The sequence below is a fragment of the Elaeis guineensis genome, chromosome 6, assembly GCF_000442705.2.
Source record: "Elaeis guineensis isolate ETL-2024a chromosome 6, EG11, whole genome shotgun sequence".
NCBI lineage: Eukaryota > Viridiplantae > Streptophyta > Magnoliopsida > Arecales > Arecaceae > Elaeis > Elaeis guineensis.
The window spans coordinates 17,886,502-17,891,491 of record NC_025998.2 but is presented as its reverse complement, the minus strand read 5'-3'; the positions used below and the strand labels follow the sequence as shown (position 1 = coordinate 17,891,491).

Sequence of the window (4,990 nt, the reverse complement as noted above, 5' to 3'; positions counted from 1 at the left end):
CCTTAGAGATCTCTTCTTTTTCCTTTCTTTTTCCGATAAATACATAGGGATGCGACCACCCAAATTCAAACCTGAGACCTTTCCCATGTCTTAGAGATCTCCTCTTTTTCCTTTCTTTTTCCGATAAATACACAGGGATGGGACCACCCAAATTCAAACCTGAGACCTTTCACACGTGGATAGGGATGCCAACCAGCAGAGCTAGTCTAGATGGCTAGAGATCTTTACCCTTACGTTTTTAGTTCTTGTACCAACTAGATTCACAAAACCAGCACCTTATTGTAAAGTTCTCCAGAATTATTTCCCTGTTAACTGAAATTGAACTTTCGGTCATCATTGATCAACTCTATTCTCCAAACTCTAGATATTGAAACTAAATTGCCTAAGTTACTTCTAAAAAACTTGAACTTGAAACCTACAAGCAATAAATGTTCCACATCTACAGAGTGTTTGTCCTCTTCATGAAACCTCTACCGTCTTCTCACTAAATTCATGTGCCCTAACAAAGAAATGAGAAAGCTTGAATAGAAGTATGAAACAATGATGGACCAAAATTTAACAATATCAAGGAAAGGTGGGGCATAGACAAATGAATATCCTTATCCCCATTCCAATAGTTAATGCAAGTAACATTCCTTACCCCATATTAAGAATCATTTTAAATGGGAAAAGATAAAATAAATCTTTTGGAGAATGATATAAGAGTATTGACCCAATTTAATATTTGCTACTTCACGATGAAATTGAGAACAGAAAAGGTTCATGCAATCATGCCTAAATTCCTATCATGATTTTAAAAAATCCTATCCTCCCATCTAGAGATGCAATCGAGCTAAGCTGAGTCAAGCAGCCAACAGCTCCAGCTCGACTAGATTCAAAATATTCGGGTTCAAAACACGGCTAGATCAAGCCTTAGTATTCCAAGCTTGAGCTCAGCTCTATGAAAAAAAAAGGGCAAAACTTAGAATCGACTCGATTCTAATATCAACTAAGCATACTCGAGCTTGAGTTTGAACCTTAACATACTAATATATTCATATACATATTACAAATAAAAATAATATTATTAAAATATATAAACTTTGAACAGGCTCGCAAGCTTTCACTGTTACTTGAGTTCGACTCGAAAAAACTATTCAAGCTACTTGAGCTCAACAATAGTAGAATCAAGTTGAGCTTGTATTTAAATCGAGCTTGAGTAGCTCATAAGCAACTTGACTCATTTGCACCCCTACTCCCTTCCACTCAGAGTTATTGCAAATACATAGTCCTAAATCTCAGTTTTCTAAATAGTTAACCTTCCAGTGCTGTTGACGGGATAGTCCTTGGGCTGGGAATAGGACAAAACATAGAGGTAGAAGTTGCATTTCTATTTCTATTAGTCCTTTATCAACTGGATTTCATCGAATATGACTATGGATACCTCATACACCTAATTTTTTAAAAGAGAGGAAAATGCATATTTGAGATCTAATCCTACAAGAATTGTACAAACCATTCGGCACCTTCGATGCCTATGTGGATTTTTTCCTCTTACTACAATGCTCCATTTTGCTCATATTCAAATAATTCAGGTGTTTTAAAAGTTATATGTAGAGTTTTTCTTTTAATAAAAAGGATATTCTATGATATCCATGGGAAGAAAAGCTTGTTAGACATGGTTCAATGACATGGAAGAATAAGGTACTGTTAATACAATTGTTCACAATCCTTTTTTCCAATCAACACCATTTTATCAGCCCTATGATCACTTGATCATATATGTTTAAATCCACCAATCCAACCTGCAAGAGTAAAAACAATGTATACAAGGAAGGCAGCAACAAGTGCACATATATGGAAAGATACTGCAAATATAACAATGAAGACAGAAAACCAGTCAACCAGGATGAACAATATCATGAAGTGTTGCTCCAGTTATATACCAGTGAATAATAGGATTCTTGCTCAAGAGGCTTCCAAAAAATTGATTAAATAAAAGAAATGCAGGTGAAGACATTTCTGAATTAAGTCAGATCTCAAAAAAATTTGCCTTTACCTATTTTGATGGTGGAGAAAATTCATCCCCATTGGCTGGTATCATACACTCATCATCACCCTCAAGCCAGCAGCTGTTGAAACAAGTGCAAGGCCATCCACTGGCCCAATTGCTGGTGACACTAATAAAATTCAAATAACAAATCATAGTTAGAGAATAATATAAATTAGAAAAGAACAAACTATATCACTCTGAAGTGATGTCTCACCTTCAATTTCATCTTTTAGCCAATCTTGTGCACATATAATGCCTTGTACAGTCATTGGGTCCATGGAGCTCAGATATTGATTGAGTGTTCTAGCTTCACTGTCTAATGGAACAATTGACAAAGGAATCGCCAAAATATCACGGGCCATTATAGAAAGGACAGAATATTTTGCTGCATTAAATTTCCACCAAGCTAATATGTTAAAATTGTCATCAAGGCCTTCTTTTGAGGGATGAACAGCTTCCTCCATGTACATATCCATATCAGATTTGATGGCTGACTTGATGATGTCTCTTGAAGATACTGATCAAGTCCTCGTCGCGTATCAGATAGTGTGATGCGATAGGATGTTTTAGATTCTCCCCCATTTCCACTCTCAGAACTAGTGCAGCCACCAGTATTCCCTAAATAACAGAGGTACGCTTGATTTTTTGAAGAATTAGCTGATTGAACTGCATATTCATTGTAAAGGTTTATAAAATTGTTACGAATATTATCAATCCTTGCCTTGGATTCATATGGATCATTATAAGTTAGCTTGAAGTAGTACTCAATAGACTTCATCTTATATCGAGGATCTAAAATAGAAGCAATCGCCATAATTATTCGAGTCAGGTCCCAATACTGTTCAAATTTTCAAGCATTTGCACAGCCATTGATGCAACAATAGGATGTGGGCTCGTACACCAGGTTTTCATGAGCAAATGAATACCACAAAATATCATTAAAATAAAGATTGGCAGTTGGAACTCTTGCGGCTGAGAACTTCTCTATAACATGGTACAGCACTTCTAAACATTCAGTAACAGCTTTAGCATAACTCCACTCCTTGGAGGACAGAAAGTCTGTGAACTCAGTATCCCATTCTGCCAAGCGGGAAAAAGCATCTCGATATTGGCATGCAGTTTCAAGCATTAGATAAGTAGAGACCCAGCTAGTTGGAGTATCCAGAATTAATGGCTTCTGAGGGGCTCCCACTTGCTTTGCTGCCTTCTGAAATCTTATAACTCTTTCTTGTGAGGATTTCACATATTGCACACAATCCCGGACTCTATTAGTGACCTCACATGCCAGTTCCAAACTTTCTTGGACCACAAGATTCAGTATATGTGTGCAGGAATGCACACGAAATAGATCACCACTCGAAAGAAGGAAACCTTTTGGCCGGAGAGATTTGAGCAGCTCTCCTGCCACCACATCGCTGGTGCTACAATTATCAAGGACTATGCTAGCTAACTTTTTATCAATATTCCATTCCTGCAACTTCCCCACAATGGTTCCACTAATTTCTTCCCCAGTCAATGGAGCTTCAATAGGTACAAAGTTGAGAATCTTCTTCTTAAGCTTCCAATCATCATCAACATAGTGGCAGGTCAAGCATATATATTCGAGACCCTCACTCGATCTCCACATATCGACCATGAGACTAACTCGACAAAGAAGCTTGTCAAGCACCTCCTGCAGCCGAAGCCTCGCATTCTCATAGATCTTCATGCAATCTGCCTTCACCGTGTCATAAGATGCCAACTTGAACTGCGGCTGAAGGTTTCTCACAAATGTTCTAAACCCGACATGATGCACAATGGAGAAAGGATAGCCATGCAGAACGATCATTCGTGCAAGGTCCTGACGACTCAATTCTTGATCAAACTGAGGATGCTCGAGAACTGGGGCTCCATCGTTCTTCGCATCGCTCGACTTGAGGACCAGACGCCGCACGACCAGCTTCTTTCTCTTCATCCGCTTGCTAGAAGTACAAATTCCCAAATGGTTCTTCAAATGCGTGGTCCCGCTCCGGCTGCTCGCGGTCAACTGCTTCTTGCAGTGATTGCAGATGGCGACATAACTCCCATCGGCCCTCCGCTCCTTGGTGAAATCATTCCAAACAAGCGACCGCAGCTTTCTTGACCTCGGATTGTGGGATCCAGCGGCGTTCGTATTCCCGTGTACCTCCATCTCGGTGGATTCTGACATGACTGTGGTCATGAAGCAATCACTGATGAAACCAAAACGAAGTCCATTACCTTCCTGAATTAGATGATGCAAATAATTTCCTCACATCGAATACTGCCCTTGAAAAATTATTCGTAAAAAGAGAACAAATATTTAAGAAAATATCCATCTAAATCTAAGAGAATAATTGGGTATTATGTCGACATCATTTCGAGGAAATATTATGAATGAATTAATCCGGAACCCTAGCAGAAATTGCGAAAAACCATCTGTAGAGTCCTAGCAGAAGGGTACTAAGAAGAAAATTTAGATGAGAGTTCATGGGAGAAGGGTGGTTTGGCATTAGGGTTTTGTTTGAAATGGGGATTGAAAGGGAGAAGGGAGTGGGAAATTTGGAGAAAGGGGCCGGGGGTGTTATCGGACTCACTCACCTCTCCAGGCACGTGATGTGAGGGGCCGGCGGTGTTATTTGGGGAAGAAGAGCTCCGGATCCGCTCGGCAGCCTCGGCGCGACCTTCGCTGGTTAGCAGTCGGGAGAGGGCAGCACGGCCGTCCCGTCCACCCGCTCCGTTCCATCTTCATCCGCGTCTAAACGGGTCGGATGTAACAAGCGCGCACGATTCAAATCCGAATCTGATAAGAGGCACGAACAATTTGGTTTCGGGTTTGAATTTTTTTCTTGTCAGATTTGATTTGGATTTTGGATCCCTAATCGAATATTTAAAGGAAAACTTGATACCGGGTCCTTTGCTTTAGTAATCTATGATTAGTCCTAAGGAGTTGGCATATTA

The 4,990-nt window shown here is 39.8% G+C and overlaps 1 pseudogene; it reads right to left on the bottom strand.

The window, feature by feature from the left end:
• Positions 1-2,038: 2,038 nt before the first annotated feature.
• On the bottom strand, positions 2,039-4,761 carry LOC140858506 (zinc finger BED domain-containing protein RICESLEEPER 1-like; annotated as a pseudogene).
• Positions 4,762-4,990: the final 229 nt, after the last annotated feature.